Source organism: Oxyura jamaicensis, chromosome 21, assembly GCF_011077185.1.
Source record: "Oxyura jamaicensis isolate SHBP4307 breed ruddy duck chromosome 21, BPBGC_Ojam_1.0, whole genome shotgun sequence".
Taxonomy (NCBI): Eukaryota; Metazoa; Chordata; class Aves; order Anseriformes; family Anatidae; genus Oxyura; species Oxyura jamaicensis.
In genome coordinates this window covers 4,273,461-4,290,055 of record NC_048913.1, presented here as the reverse complement: position 1 = coordinate 4,290,055, position 16,595 = coordinate 4,273,461, and the positions used below count along the sequence as shown (strand labels likewise).

General features: G+C 45.6%; 1 long non-coding RNA gene across 4 annotated transcripts; it reads left to right on the top strand.

The window, feature by feature from the left end:
- Positions 1 to 2,552: 2,552 nt before the first annotated feature.
- Positions 2,553 to 16,411, top strand: LOC118177034. 4 transcript variants are annotated; one of them, XR_004755642.1, is made up of 7 exons: positions 2,553 to 5,514; positions 6,657 to 6,945; positions 8,641 to 8,880; positions 10,720 to 10,818; positions 11,403 to 11,608; positions 12,006 to 12,084; positions 13,017 to 16,411. It is a non-coding gene; the product is annotated as an uncharacterized LOC118177034 (long non-coding RNA). The 4 variants fall into 4 exon arrangements; XR_004755640.1 differs by lacking the exon at positions 11,403 to 11,608 and adding an exon at positions 11,645 to 11,710 and having other exon boundaries at positions 6,657 to 8,880; XR_004755639.1 differs by having other exon boundaries at positions 6,657 to 8,880.
- The last annotated feature ends 184 nt before the right edge of the window (positions 16,412 to 16,595 follow it).

Sequence of the window (16,595 nt, the reverse complement as noted above, 5' to 3'; positions counted from 1 at the left end):
AGTTTGTAGCACTTCCTAAGCTGGGGACACAGTCAATTGTTCTTCGTGAATATGCCAGCAAGTAATGGCAGATTTTTCATGCTTTGCCAAACCATAGCCTTGATAAAAATGAGACACTGGTTATCTCTGGTAATCCAGGCAAAAGCCTCCTTTTCCTTCTGCATTCATCCTTTTTCCTGTTCCCAGAACAGAAGTGTTTTCCCATCCTTGTCACTCCAGCCAAGAGGACTCTGATGAATCTAAGTGACTGTAGTAAATGTCCAAGCTGGAGCCTGTTTTCTAAATTCATTCCTGCTTCTGTTCTGAGAGCAGGGAACAGAAAGAGTCCCATCTTTTTACCTAACTTACAGCTACAGACAAGGAGGCTGGGCAGCATTGTGTTCTCTAGTGTTGGGGAAGTAGCATCTCAGTTAAGCTTGACAAAGTTTTAGTTTAGCTTGCTAAACTAAACTGCTCACTGTTTCTCTGAATGCTTCTGAGAACTCAAAGCCTTTGCATTTTTTTTTTTTTTTTGAGCAACTACAGTCATGTATACAGCTCCTTCAAAACTACAGCAAATTTTGAATTTCCTGACAAAAGCTCAGACTTCAAATGGCTGCATGACGCATCTCAGAGATAATTGCTCCATTTGTCGTTAGATCTAATTACAATCAAATCTGCATCATGAGTGATCTCTGTAGGCATCACTTGGATATCAAAGTTATATCCCAGCTGGGTCAGACACTGAAATTCCCCTAGATCATGTTAAATCTAAAACAGTTGTATGATTTTAGTGTTCAAAACACTTCTCCAAACTGAGAAGCTCCACTAATGTTATAGTGAGCACAATAATTGTGTGGCCTTTTAAGACTTTTTTGTGGTCATGAAATGGTTTTTCCCCCTGCTCATCTCCCTTTCCAAGTCTGTCTTGTCACCCCAGTGCTTTGACTTATTAGATCTGTTCTTTGTGGCCTGGCTTTTCTCTTTGAAAGCTGAACAATTCCCTCCTTCATCTTGATAGTGTTTATAGACTCATAAAACATCCTTCTTGCTCCTGTCATTTTCTTTGACCTAGAATGTATGTTGAAGGTAAATTTCTCCAGACCCTCTAATTACAATTTCCACTTATACCTATTTTTTATACTGTATATCATATTATAAACTGTATTTCTAGTGACTGAGCTCTTTCTAATTTGATTTTTGTTTCCAGTAGCTCTGTCTCAGTGAGTAACAGCTGAGGGAGTTGAACTATTTTTATAGGATGTGGCTGGGGGGGGGGGATCTTTGGCTGGAGACTCTAAATATTGCTAAATTGTACTAAACGAGCCCACCTCTGTATCGCTCTGAGTATCAGGAAGTGGGAGAATATGAGTGCCTCTGGGCAGTGTTTAGTAGGATAAAATCAACAAGGTAGTGTTCTTTTCAATATATAGTTATATACATCTTGGTAAAGCTATTATGTGCTGCATGGAGATTTATTAGCCTCCCTGGAAAATCACGCTGAAGATCTCCCTCTGCAGAAGGATAAGGCTGTGGTTGTGAGGGGTGGTGGGTGGAAAAACGATGTTATTTCCTGGGCTGCAAAGAGCTCTCCTCTCTCACCTTCTAAGGAAAAGAGGCTGTTCAGCTGTCTCTTATTTGAGAGTGCTCACCTTGGTAGTTTGAGTAAGGTGGGAATAAGTGACGGAGTTGCTCGCAGCAGCCCTGCTGCCTTCCTGGGATTGTGTTGCCCTGAAATCAGGATCTGGCCCTGCAGCTTCACTAATACAGAAAAGTAAATGTGATCACCCACTGATATGAAGGAGAGATTAAAAAAAAAAATCTGCATTATGTGAGAGGGGAGGAGGCTGCTGCGGTTGTCTCTGAAGGGCTCGTTATTAATTAGGTGTGTGCACAGTACGGGCTTCTCTGGAGAGGGAGTGAGGTGCCGGGGCCTCCTTCCACAGCCTCCCTGCTGGTGCCCAAATCGGTGCTGGGGGTGAGGGGACACATTTTGGGGTGGGTGGGCTGGCACATGGAAAACCTCTGGACCCCGACGGCTGGGTTTGCGTGCTTTGGACCTGACTTTCTGGTATCATTGCCGCAGCACGCACCTCAATATTTTTTCCCTGATTACCGGAGCCTCCGATGTGACTGAAGTTGTGGGTGACATTCCTTTGCCAGGGAGCATCCCGGAGAAATCCTGTGTTCTTCCTCACTTGGGCTTTCGCCAGAGAGAGATGAAATGCAGCCCTCGCAGCGCTGCCGACGGGTGCGATCCCTGTTGGCGGTGAGGGACGATGCTGCGATGGGGGATCCAAGCCCCACCTGGTCCCATGGAGCCCGGCTGCAGCGTGTGGGGCTGCTGAGGCTGGGCAGGCTCGGGGAGAGGCTTCCTTGGGGCTTGTCTGGGCTTGTCCAGGCCTGAGCCTGCCTCTAGCTGTGTGATCGTAGGATCCCAGATCACGGATCTGCCCCCAAAGCTCGCAGCAGGCCCGGAGAGCAGTGCCCTGCTACATCTCGGCCCTCCTGACCGTCTCCTTTCCTCAGGTGAGCTCAGTCCCGTGTGTGTGTGTTTGTGCAATGTTTCTGTGTGTCTGTCCTCCGGTGCTGGCTGCCTGCTGCTGTGTGCAGCCTGCCTGTGGCTGTGTGGGATGGCGGGGAGGTGGTGGTGCTGGTCTGGGAAAAAATAATCTGAATTTAGTGTCTGGAGGTCCTCGGGCCACTCAGGAGCACTTTGAGGAAATGCCCTCGCTGCTCTGTTATCGGGGTGTGGGGGTGTTCCCTGTAACTTCTCCCATTTCCCCTTCCCTAGCCCCCTTCCTTCCTGCAGGCATGCAGGTTGGAACCGGGGATGCTGGTGAGTGCCTGGGGTCTGAGGGATCCCACAGGAAGGTCCAGCACCCCAAAAAGCAGCCGTGTGCTCACGCTGCCTGCGTGCTGCGGCTGTGGAGGGGAAGCTGGGGATGCTCCGTGGCAAGCAGGGGACTGGGCATGAGCAAGCAGGGGGTCTGGGGAGTTTCCTGGCCTCTGCATTCAGGTGGCAAGGTAGCTGAGTTGGTGTGGGACCAGCTGCTTGAGCTGCCTGTGGTTTGCCCAGCACTTACACGGGGGAACAAGAAAGATGAGTGCTTTATGCAAGTGATTTTTGCTGTCTGCAGGCTGCTGGCAGCTGTGTCCCTTCCACTCAGCACAAACTGTCCTCTCTGTCCTATTTCCAGTGCTGTTACCTGGCTCAAAAGGTTGTCTCCGTTCATTTTGTAACGGAAAGGATAAATATGTGGGGGAAGAAAGCTCCATTCTGCTGTCTAATTTTGTTCCTCCCTGTTCACGCTGCCTGAACACCGACAAAGTGAAGCTGGGCTGTACCTGTGCCTGGGTGCCCTGTGCATCCCTCACCTACTTACCGTGAGGTTTCAGGTGTCTGTGCAAACTGCCAGGGTGTTGTCCAGTATCCAGGTAGCGATTATGTTACACGGGAGGTGAATGCATGTCTGAAAGTGCTAGCTCAGGTAAGAGTTGAAGAAGACACGGAGTCATTTCAGATCAGAGGTAAGCCAGTACCAGTCCATTAGAGCTAATTCAAGGTACCCTGTCTGCACCAGCCCAGACTTGGGCTCCAGGGTTTGGTGTTTTCCCCTTCTGCCTGTCAGGGGCATCTTAGGTGGGGCGGATGTAAATGAAGTTTTCCTCTGTATTTTGAAGACAGGATCATGCTTACCTTTTCCATCTATTATATAAAATTTATTAATTTGTGACTTAGCCCCTCATATGTACTTACAGTCTGTTTTGATATTTTATGCTGTAAATGACAGTGTTTTGGAGTTTCCACTTACTGAGGGAGAGCGTTACTGAGAATGATTATTGGCTTCAAAACATCTATGTTAGGTGCTTTTTAATTTTTTTTCCTAAGTAGACTAGAGATGAGGTTTATTTTGCAGGACCTGAAAGTAAACATGTAATATTTGGTTATGATTGCTGTTCTTCGGTAGTGACTGCTCTGCTTCTTACATTGGCAACCAGTAACATTAAAGATGAATCATCCCAGCAAAGTTAGTTTGCTTGCAGACTGACATACACAGGCAGGCAACTGCAGGGAGCTTCAGATTGGTCCTTGTAACCCTCTGACACTGGCAGTACTGGTGGGGATGTTGGTGAGACATAATCCATGCAGCCCTCCTGTTTCTTGAGGAGCTTGTAGTATATCTTGGGAGGGGGGAATCTAGGGCTCTGCTTCAGACCTAGCAAAGCCACATGTACTGTGAAACTGTGTTGGCTTTGTGATTTGACCTACTCAGCCTAAATCCCAAATGGGGCAGAGGCAAAGGACTCTTAAATAGTAGGAGGCACCTTTTCTCTTTGCCACTTGCTGCCTCTGCACCTGACCCAAGGATGCTGAGCACAGATAACTCTAGTGACCACGCTTCACTCCAGTCATTTCAGTGGCTTGTCAGCAAGAGAAGGCTCATTCACTTACTTCAAGTAGCTTCAGAAAGCTGAAGCACCAAGGAAAAAAACAATTGAGGGATGAATGATGTTGGAACAGTAACATGAGGTTTTAACCTCGCTGCCTGGGAAACTGCACTGACTTTGGTGGAGAAATGCTAGGGATGCTTATTGCTTTGTCCTTTTGACTCCAGATGGAGGTTCTCTAGAACTAGTTTTGTGGGTTTGTGGGACTTTTTACCATTCTCCACATAGTCTGACAAAAATACCGATATAAAGACAGAACTACAGATAGGTTTTAGGTAGCGAGTTTGAAACTATGAAAATCTCTCTTTACCTATTCTGATAAAACTCATGTGGAAACAGTAGCTAATAAACTGTCTATTGCTGCTAACTGACCAGTTGTGTTCTCTAGTACTCTGTTCTGTTTTGAACTCTTTTGTATCATGGAGGATGGACAAGCTTGTAATGTAAGTGACAGGATCATACTGTCAATGAGAAGAGAATGGGATGTCAACAGGGCAGGCCAGAAAAACAGCATATAATTCCTTGTTTTGAAGCACGGGGGAACTAGAGGATTTGTTTTTAGTATAGATTTTGAAAAATCTTATCTTTGCTCTCACACTCTGGCATTGGTTAAATGAGAAATAAAACTGCTTTCCTGGTGAAATCTCAACCCTCCTTTATATTAAAACAAGTTACTTCTATCTGCTCCCTACAGCTGGGTGGAGAAGACTTCTCAGTAGGATTCCTTGTATGACTGGGGATCTTTCTGAGTATATGAAGAAACTTGCTAGTCCATTATATAGGCTCATCAGTGTTTTCTTGCATTTGGAAGGTAGAATACCAGTAATCTTCCAGTGACTGGTACAGACCATCTCTTACTGGAAACAAATTAATAACACACAAGCCATTGTTTGTTTCCAGAGAGACTCAGCTGAAGGGGCTTACACAACTGTGGGGCTCTAATCCCAGCCTTTAGTTTATGTGCTTTTTTTCTATTTGCATTCGAATGTATTGTAGGAGCAGTGACCAGACATCAAATCTGAGCCCAGTCCATCTGAAGCCTGAAACAAGAATCCTTTACCCAGATAACAAGAGGAGGCTTTGGTAAGAATTATTGTACACAATTTTGCTGCAGAACAGCAATAACAATATATTGCTGAAAACTGAGTCTGAATCTTTCACTGGAGCCTTTCTGTAGGTGTTCTCTGTTAGTGATATGTGGCTGGTGTTACTTCCTTTACAAGGGAAGCAGCTGAGATGCAAGACTCATACCTTGTACAGAACATTGCAGTGCATTCATGATTGACGTGTGTCTTACAAGGGATGATGGTCTTTAGTGCAACTGTGTTAATTCCAGACAGTCTATGCCAAGTACTGCTAAATGCAGGCTATATTTATCTCAGAAGCCACCTGAGAACGAAGCTCGATGCAGGAGCAGTGTCTGGCACTGCTTCAGTACCTTTAAGCCCTGGGTGGAGAAAATGTGGGGTGGGGGGATGTGCTCCTGGGGAGCATGCTGAGGTTAACTGCCCTTTCTCCAGCCTTGGTGTCAGCGTGCATCTCATCTGCTTGTGCAGATGGGAGGGCCAGATAATGTACTGAAAATAATCCTGAGATTCACATCTGCCTCCTCTCCACTCCCCATGCTTTGGTGGTGCAGGGGGAGCACCCCTCTGCACAGAGGATGATGGCAATGGCAGCCAGTGCACGGGACTCTTCTGGAGTCCTCTTGCTGTTGTGGTGAGAAGCTGACTGGCCGTGCTCACCAAAATCTGAATTTCCCTAATGTGGCTGGGGCAAGGTGAGAAGCAGTGTGGGCAGCAGACCCTGTTCTGATACTCAGCCTCTTGCCCTGAGGCAAAGATGCACAAATCTCTGCCTAGACCTGAAGAAAGTGAAAAGGCAAGTCCAGAAGGAGTTTCTTTAAAGATCCATCAAAATCCTGATAGAGGAGGAGCTTAACAAGCAAGAAAGGCAGAACTGCTGCGACAGTAAAATCTGCTATGAATCATGCTGGCAGTGTCCCCTCTGTCCCAGCAGCTTGAATTGCAGAGGAGGGGCAGGTCAGGAAGTTACTGGGTTCAGTAACCTCATCTTTCCCAGGCCTATCTGGGCTGTAAAGCCACAGGCTTTTTTGAGTGGCAACACTGGGGTAGACATGGGGCTGCAGATGGCTGTTGACTCCAGGTTTATGATCTATGGCTAATGTTTGTGCACTGCTTGGTTAATGACTCATGCGTGCTTAGGTGTGGTGTACAGTCCTGAGAGCTGCGGTGCGCTGGACTCTGCCCAGGCTTCTCCTGCGGTACTGAATCAGCAAGACCCCTGAACAGCCTGCTGTGCTGAGCTGCTGCAGAGTGGAGCCAGTTAGGGAAAGGAGTATCCTCGCTTCCAGGAGCTACAGCAGTGTTGGACAGAGTTATTTTGTCCAAGTTACCATTGAACACCTTCTGTGGCATGTCTCCACAGAGATTAATGCGGCTCATGTAGACGTGGGAGCTGACACAGCTGCTAGCAGAGCTGTGAACTGTTTGGGTAAGCTCCAGAATGACAACTTCTTAAAGCCCTTCTCGAAGATGCTAGACAGGGAGAACCGATGTTAATTGCGTTTGACAAATGACTGCAGAGCAGGTTTAACAGAACACTTCTGCTGTTAACAGTGCTTCTGCATAAGCCTTTGGGTGATGAGGTTCAATTTATAAGGGTTTTGTTTAAGTTAGATAAGCTTTGGGGGGAGCATTGTGTAAAGGAAAGCAGACAGATAATATGCAGAAAGTTTAATGAGTGAAACATAAAGGTGGATCTGCTCTTCTGGTAACAATTGCTAGCTGCTTTTCTGACCAGTGAGGCTGGACTGTTTTGGAGAGCTTGCCGTCAAAGCTAAGATGTGGCTGTTACTCATCTCTGAGCTTCTTTGGGAAAGATGAGGTAGGGAAAAAAGGTAATGAAAGCTTCATGACGTTCTTTGCGGGGGGGAGAACAGGATATACTAGAAGGCAGAAATCAGTGAGTTTTTTTGCTTCATGTAAAAAGTGAAATCAAAGCAAAGCTGCAATGAATCACAGAGTGGTTTGGCTTGGAAGGGACCTTAAAGCCCATCCAGTCCCAACCCCCTGCCATGGGCAGGGACCCCTCCCACCAAATGAGGTTCCTCAAAGCCCCGTCCTGCCTGGCCTTGGGCACTGCCAGGGATGGGGCACCCTCACCTCCTCTGGGTAACCTGTTCCAGTGCCTCACCACCCTCTGAGTGAATAATTTCTTCCTAATATTTAATATAAACATACCTGTTTTGAAATTAAAACTGTTACCCCTTGCCCCATCACTACACTCCTTGATAAAGGGTCCCTCTCCAACTTTCTTGTAGGTCCCCTTTACATACCAGAAGGCTGCTAGAAGGTCTGTCTTTAAGCAAAGAATGAGTTATTGGCCTCTGTTGTGAAGGAAGGCACAAGTCTAGGGTATTGTGTGTGGATAGGGATGAGAGGGGTTCCACTGCACAGTATGTAGAGAAATTCAGTAAGTGAGGTATATGTTAATTCCACAGCTTTATCTTGTTTTGATGTGAAGGTTTAATATGAGCCAGTGGGATTAGCCAGGCCCAGCGAGCACTAAAAATAAAGATTCGTTTGGGTGAGATGTGGTAGATTTTAAATGTCATGTTTCTTGAGGTGTGGGAGGAGACGGTTACTACTAGATTTTCTTCAGAGTATTCTTAACTGCACCATGTTTTACAGCATTTGTGTCTGTATTTCTTGATGGATGAGGTGATTCTGGCTGACAGACACAGCTGTCCTGTAGGTCTTGGTAATGTAATAACCTGGACTGCTGCCTCAATTTTCCCTGCTATATGTGAGAGTTTTTTCACTTCTTGGAGTGCAGAGAGGTTTGTGGAAAGGAGATGCTGAGAGCAGATCTGGCTTCTGTCTGCAACGTGATCCTGGGGCTACAAAGCTACTGTTTTCCACTTGTCATCTGCAGTAAGGCCAAGCCTGCAACCCCAAAAACTGTTCCTCTGAGCTGCAATTAGGAGGGTCAGGCATGCAGCAGGCTCGGACTACTTTATTCTTGTCACTTTATCTGCTGCTTACCTATCTTGTGCAATTTTTGCCTGTCCTATTGTGTTTTACAGAAAGGAGCTGGTAGTGTTTGCCTCTTCTTTTCCCCTTAGTTCTGCTTTCTTTCAGACAGCTCGTGACTCACTGCAGAGGTATTGTCCCATGTCTTTATTAGCAGCGAGGCTGGCCTGCAGGAGTGGTGGCAGGAGGTGGGGTGGAGTCGCAGCTATATCAGAAAGCCGGAACTGTTGGAGTTTGCAGCGAGTCGTAATTATGAAACAGGTGCTTGCACCTCCCTGGGACCCGTGCACACCATGCCTGCAGTGTACCAGACCTGGCATCAGGAAGCTGGGGTCACTTGGGAGCTCAGATGGACCGTGGGTGCCACTGCCAGCTGCAGAACTGCAAGGAGGCGGTAAATCTCTCTCCTACCTAGGGTCCTATCAATGCATTTCATAAGGAAAGTTTTTGCTGTGTGTGTTTTTTTTTTTGTTTTTTTTTTTTTTTTTTAAAAAAAAGTAAATGGTAGCTGTTAAGCAGTTAGTCTTGTACTTGGGATTAGCTTCCTATGGGGAGTTTGAGGATGGGAGGAGAAGGAAGTGCCAGGAAATGTATGATAATGCTAAATAAGTGTTGCAGAGACTCAGTCTAGAAGCATTTTCTGGCCAACTTGTTGGCGTACCTCAGGCGTTGCAGTAGGAGATAAATAATCAGCAGTAGTTCTGAAAATTTGAGACTAACCCAAAATCTGCATATTGTCGGACACTAATCAGTCAATTTATCAAATGTGTTATCTTTAAAAGGGAAACCTTTAGCTTACAAGTCAGGAAAACTACTTGGAGAAGCAATGGAGAATATATTTCCTCCCCTACCTGAATGTTCAGAATAAGAAAGCCCAACAGCTTTGGGAGAAAGGAGATAAATTGTTCTTGTTCTGCTACAGTGCTTTATATACGGCTGTCAGATTTTTCTCTGCCATGCCACTTCACCCTAGTAAGCAGAGTTTCTCAGCTAGACATAACTTGTGATTCTGTGGCGTAGAAATGGGCAAGGTTGATAAGAAGAACCTGCACAAAAGTGAGCATCCTGATCTAGTTTTAACTTAGTCTTTCTTTAAATAGGCAGCTGAACTGGCTGGTATCCAGAAGTATCTTCTAACCTAAATCTTTCTGAAGTTTGGAAACTGTCATTTAATCTTTGATATATTTTTTTTTCCCTGTTTCTGGGTTTCGCCCACCAATTTCACAGACGAAGCTTCAGCTGTGCTTTGCCTTAAAACAGGAAGCACTTGAATCCCCCAGTGATAGGATCTGCTTGCATCAGGCTTCCAGCAGGAGAGGTTTCAAACTTCAGAGAAACCTTGTGTAATTCTTCAAGTACTAGCTCAAGGCTTGTGAGTGGGTCAGTTGCTGCTTAAAACTCCCCCTGACAAAAGGAGGATGACAAGGCAGGGAGTGAACTTGAAATAAATGTACCTGGTGAAACGCAGCTTCTGGTATCACATAGTTCAGTGATGACAATGATTTCTGCAGATCTTACCTGACAGGACTCTTTACCTTTCTTGGAATGCAGTATTTCCGTAACAGGAGAGAATTTCTGGCCTCCCCACCCATCAGCTTGTTTTTATAGCAGTGCTTTCTGTGTGGGCTAACTCCACTTACTGTTATGTGATCCACCAAACTCGTTTCCTGCTGCTTTGTCACCCGTATGGTGACAGTGAGATCATTGTGAACTGAAACAGGTCTTCTGTTATCTTCTCTAAAGGGAAAAACCCCTTAGGAGAAGCTGGTGATAGCAGGACAACCCCAGGCTGAGATCTCTGTGTGCCAGGAGCAGGACTCAATGGGTTAGACCTGAGACATTTGTGTCTAAAATGCTGGCCCCAAAGCATCTTTCACTGGCCCTGTTGTGCTTAATTTTTAGTGGCTCGAAAAAGTTCTACAGTCCCCAGATCAGGTAATTCTGCAGTCTTGTTCCTCCCCGGAGGAGGATGAGATGTAGTATCTTCCTCTTCTGCACCTGATTGCTTTGGTCTCCTGTAGCTGTGCTTGTCCCTGACCTGGTAATTGCCTTTGAGGTAGTCTGGTTTGTTCTGATCCTGGTGGGAAATGTTGGAGGGACTATTAGGTTATTGTTTAAACAAGATAGCTAGTTCCAGAGTAGGACAGATGCGTTTTCAGGGCAAGAAGGTAGGGACTGCTGTCAGCTCTTGATTTTGATGTTTTAGAATTGTTTGGTTTTTTTTTTTCCTCAGGGTTAAAAGGTTTACAGTCAAGAAGTGATTTGTTAATTAATCGTTGCCATCTCCTGGGAAACAGGGAACGGAGCCCTTGTTCTGTTATCACAGTGCCTGGTGGGTATCTGTTCTCTGCCGTGGTGTTTGATTGGTGTGCAGTTACTGCACTTCATTTCACCTTTGTCAGTCACCTTTGATAGCGTACAGAGGGGTTGAGCTCTCCGTCACCTCCACTGCTCTACTGTACAACAGAAGCCACTGAACTTCATCCAGCAACTCTTACAATAAACCCAACAGGTCTGTCCTGAGTAACTGTATGCCTTCCTGGAAGACCGTGTGCTGCAAATGCTAGCCATTCTGAAGTCTCAGTAATAGCCAGGAGTTCAGGGTTTTACCAGCTGGTTCTCACTTGGAGGCATTTCTGATCCTTGCCGTTCAGCTGATGCTCTTGCCTTCCTTTGCAAGATGGCACCTTTGTGATAGCTGTTGGAAGATGAAATGAGAACAAGACAGAATTTAGTGTCTTGGTGCTCTATTTTGCTATCCAAACACAAAGCTATCTTGTTTGAATTTCTGGTGTTCCTAACCACATGCATTAGGATGAAGGGAAGGCTTAGATGTCTTGGAATGTGTATGTGTTAGAGGCTGATGAAAGTGAGTGAGCTTCTAGTCATGCAGCATGCTTTACCTTTATATTGCAGTGTTGCACAAGAGACCCTAGGAGTAATAACCTGCTTCTGAGGCTATGATGCAAGAGTTGAGAATTGCTTTGCCCTGAAGGCTGCCTTCCAACATGTTCACATGTTTCCAGGAACTGAGGACTGCAGGAATGCTAGATAACACCACGTCTGGTGCATCTCAGGCTGTTCCACATCTATAATAGGAAAGTCAAATGGCTTTAATACGAGTGAGTATTGTTCCCCTTTTTTCTTTTGTTTTGCAGATGGTTGTGTTTCCAGTGAGTTCTTCTAACACCATCTGTGACCTAAGAGCAGAGCTGTGAATTCAGGTGAACCCACCTAGAGTTTAAACAGTCCTGTGTCCCTAAACTATTAAGTGTCTGGAAGCACTCTAGTGGTCCATTGTCTTGCCTGAACAGTGTTGTGTGAAACTTGGGAACTGTTTGAGATAAGGAATGCAGACATGTAAGCTTGTTAATATTTGTAATGCTTAGAGGTTTTAATCGAGACTGGGGTTAAAGAACAGGGTATCTATCAATTCATGGTTTGGAGCCTCTTCTCCCCAGAGAGCTGTTTTCTTTAGTGCTGCTTCAGTTACTTCATTGACTCCTTGTCTGTCCCCAGACTCTTGCCTTCTGTGAATGAGAAGAAAGGAGGAGACCGAACAGCCCACCCTAACTTCTCTCCTTGTGTGATGCCAGCTGTGAGTGTTTCTTTGGCAGTGTCTTAGCTGGTTGTTGTGAGCAATAGTTAAGGAAGCAATCAGCAAGTATACTGCCCTAGAAGTGCTACACATTGTTGGGCCTGCTTCATATCTCCCTGGCTTGAGAGGTGGATGGGGATCCAGGCTGGGATGCTGCCCAGATGTACTGTGTTCATTGGAGCTTGGGTTGCCTGATGAAGCAAAGAGCTAACATGAAGAACGCTGCGGGATGCTTGATGTGGTGACTACATAAGAGATGAGATGAAGAAAAGAAGATGAACATATTGCAAGTTGCTTTGTTCTTCCTTTGTCCTTTCCACATGCATATATATATTTTTAATAAAATTCCAACTGTCATTAGTAATGCTGCAGAAATACAACATTAGGTACTAGGAGAAGAGCCTGCTTGTGGGAAGAACTCATCTGAGTAATGACAAGCTGGCTTTAAGCCCAGCATGGGGAGAACTCACCTGTCGGCACTTTCTCCTGGCTGTTGATCGGCAGCTGTGTTGCAAGTACATGCATTCAGGAGCCCAAAAATGTAGCTGATCTTTCTGGGGAAGAGTTAATTAGGTTTTAATGATGCAATGAGACATTTGATCTTGCATCCTATGAGTAGGAGGGAGAGAAGGAGGATTTATGAGGGGGGGAAAAAGCGAGTCTAGGATATCTGATCAGTTCTGTAGAAGGGAATGTAAGAGCACATCCACCTTAGAAGAGGGAAAGACCTCACCCAAACCTTGTTTTAAAATTCCAGTATTCGTGTAGAGGATAAGCTTTCATTAGTTTTGATTAAATTAGGTTGGCTTTGCTTTATGCTCTGTGGCCCTCACTGACTTGCCTGGGTGTCATGATCCAGGGGCATCACAACTACAACCCCTTTACAACGCTGACTTTGCCTACACTTCTGTATGCCTTCTTTTTTTTTCCAGACACAAACATAAGTGCACCGGTTGCAGGGAGTTATGGAAATCTATGAACTGTCTGGCAAAGCTCTGCACTCAGAAGATAATGGATGGCCAGAAGGGAGCAGAGTATCCTTCTGTTGCAAGTCTTCTGAAACCTCATCTCAAGCCTTTGCAGGGTATTTGTCGTGTTTTGAGCTAGTACATCAGCTTTCCTGATAAACTACTATTTTTGATGGGTTTTCATTTTTAGGTTTATTCTTCATAGAGCAAAGGTAGCCATCAGCCCTACAATTTTTGGGAGAATAACAGGGTGCAGTTGTTCTGCTTTTTAGCTTAACTCATTACAGGTAATAAGAACAGCTTAAAAAAAATACAAGTACTGAAGGATTGCCATGAAGATTGCTGCAGAGAGTTCCTCTCAGTATCCTGCTCAGGTGCCCTGTCCCAAAGTGTCACTGCTCCTTATTGTCTGAGCTGGGTGTTGGCTGAGTGGGAGTGATGCAATGAGTGGCTGGAATGTGGCTGGGTCAAATACATGGGCCTCGACCTGTCTCACTATATAATTCCTGAGCAACTTCACTTGTGTTAATAAAGTCAGTGGGCTTGAATTCCTGTCTGTTGCTATGTTCTGTATATAACCTTGGTGTGGCAGTGCTAAAACCCGGATGGGTAGCAGTGATTGTCAGAAAATGTGGGCCTTGTATTTCAAAGCGTTTGGTTAAATGTGCTCTTTGCTGCCTGGGAAGGAACCATATGATGCAAACAACACAACGCCAAGTGACACCGGTGGGGATGTGGTCATGGTTGGGCAAATCGTATTAGTGCACAAGTCTGCTGGGACCTGAGCAGTCAGAATCTGCACGTGGAGAGAGAATTGGTGAATTATTTAAATCCAGACATTTTGTCTGTACTCAGTGAGGGAGGGTGAGGAGTATGGCATGGTGTTTTACTGCACATTTTCAGGGTGATCTTTGGATTCTGGACATTAGAGGTTAAGGGTCGTCATATCGATGAAAGAACTAATCTCTTGGGCTCTGTTACATCCTTTCCAGTAAGGAGAATTGTCTCAGCTGCTTTTCACTTCATCTGTTTCAAACAACTTGTGTGAAAACGTGAGGTTTCTGGCTCAGTGACCAGGGAAGCCAGCAAACTTCATGACTTCTCTTGCTCGAGGGGTCTCATTATTAGCTTTTATGTTCCTGTCTCATCTGCATTAAAACTGCAGGATGTAGGCAGAGCTTTCTGTTGCGAAGGGCAGTGTAAAGGCTGCACCCCCAAAATACAGTTACTTGGCCTATTTTCCTGTTACTAACTGTAAGAGATGCAGTCCCTACATTTTTCTTAGACCAGATCTTAAATGTAGTATTGTTTGCAGCATACTGTTTCTCTGTGAATGTATAATATTAATGCCTTTATTTTAATCCGTGCAACCACAGCGTGAAGGAACATCCCATATTAATCTAATTTAAATTTGAAATTAAAAAAAAAAAAAAATCTATCCCAACACTGGGAACATAACTCATTGATTGTGCTGGCTGGATTCCAGCAGTGTAACTAATTGCATTCTGTCTGCATCACATTCTCCTTGCTGCTGGTGGCTTTTTTTGTGGGTTGTTGGCTCAAATTCTTGTGCAGTCTCTGCAGCCTGACTACGCATTTTTAATGCAAGTGGAAATAGTGCTAGAAATGACTAAGCATCTCTCCCTGGTGAAAGGAAAGCCATTGGGTTGCTGGTTAGACCCAGTACAGCACGATGTGGGTGGGTAACAGGTGTGCCTTGTTTCAGCAGTTCCACGCACGCTCCTCTTTGCTACCTCCTATCCCAGCTGCAGGGCTGCTTTTGGGGTGCAGGTGGGGCTGGAGCCCCAGAGCTGCAGCTATGGGGAGCAGCTGTCAGATCGGGGCAGCGGCAATAGGAAAACTTCCCTGCCTGGCCCAGCAGTGACCTCTTGTGGGTGGCGGGGCTGCCTGGGTGTCAGCAGCCAGCACTCTTTAATGAATGCAAACGTGGGGAAAGGAGTTTGGATTTTGTTGGCTGGATGTTGGAAAAGCATGGCTATTCCTGGTGTCAGTCTCCTGCCGCGCTGGAGCTGTGATGTGGTGGTGTCCGAGGGGTTGTGGAGCGATTCAGACTCTTCTCTCCCCTTGGTGAACCCAGAGCTGGTTCTGAACCCACCAGAGGAGCAGGAGCAGGAAGGAATGAGAGCGGGACTTGTACCTTTTCCATGACATCTCCCTGTTTCTGCCAAAAGCTGTCTCACTGCTCTGGCACAAAATTAAGAGTTACGAAGTACTATGCCAGCATCATGGCTGTGATATGCACGAAGGGCTGGGGGGTCTCAGCCCCTAGTAATCACTTAAAAACCCTGAGGCATAAACCAGGTTACCAGTTAATAGAGGACTGTGCCTCAGCCCAGCTTCCTGGCCAGCTGCAAAGGCAAAGTTAGAACAAAAACCAAAATTTTGTTGAAGCCTTTTTTGCAGAGTCAGTACACTACATGTTGGTTAGTGGAAGTGAATTTGTCATTACAGCTTGACTGATCTTTGATAAGATGCAGGGGGCAGCCTGTGTGTCAGAAAGCTTTCTAAGTAGCTTAAAAAAAGAAGAAATTGTGTCCTTCTGCCAAGTAGCAGGTTACTTCACCACCCTGTGACTTTGACTTCTCCCTGCTCTGAGCTACACATAACACTTCCTTTGAATTGTCGTGTATTTTTAGGCAGTTTGCAAACCTTTCTGTTCTCTGGGCAGCTGCGGATTCCCTGAGACTGACAGGCAGACAGCTGCACCGCTGCCCTGGGATTAAAGGTAACAACACCGAGATTACAGGAATGCCACAGAGATGCTGGCGGTGCATGGATGCCTTGCACATGCAGAAGTCAAAAAATAGAAGGTAGTGAAAATCTTAAAGTTATCTGCCTTTTATTACTCAGTTTTGGAGCATTATCTCTGCATGTCCTGCTGCTGAATGATGACTTGTGTGTGCAAATTAACCATATTCCTGTTTTCAGGAAGCAGGAAGAGATCCCGTGCCTGTCCAAGGGCAAAATATATCTCTGTAAAACTGGACAACACCAAAATTTGCAGCTCTACTAACTTGGGGTTGCAAGTCAGGTATTCCCTGCTATCCAATTCTACACGAGTTTAAGTCAGGCCTTAACCTGTGGAAATGAATTGTCTTGCAAGGCTTCAGAATTAAGCTGTATTGTAGAGCTACATCAGTCACGCACACACACACCCTCCCAAAAAGCAACTTTCAGGATCTGGGGCTGGAGATGAAGTGGTTTGTCCGGATGTTTGTGCTAGGTGGGTGAGCCTGTCTCCTTTCTTTTGTGTTAGAAAAGTGGGGGAAGGGAAACTAAGGAACAAGGAAGAAGCCAAAAACATAAGAGCGAGCACTGGGAATGCAGCCTCGACCAAAAAAAAGTGTTGTTTTTTTTTTTTTGTGTGTGTGTTTTTTTGTTTTTTTTTTTTGGAGAGGTCAGATGGAGCTAAAGCAGGCCTGGAATAATGATTAGTTAGTGCTATTAGTGTCAGATTGTGTGCAGGGGAAACACGAGTTGCTGCAGCTTCCTTTTCCTATAAAGAACATGCAGAGGGCATCA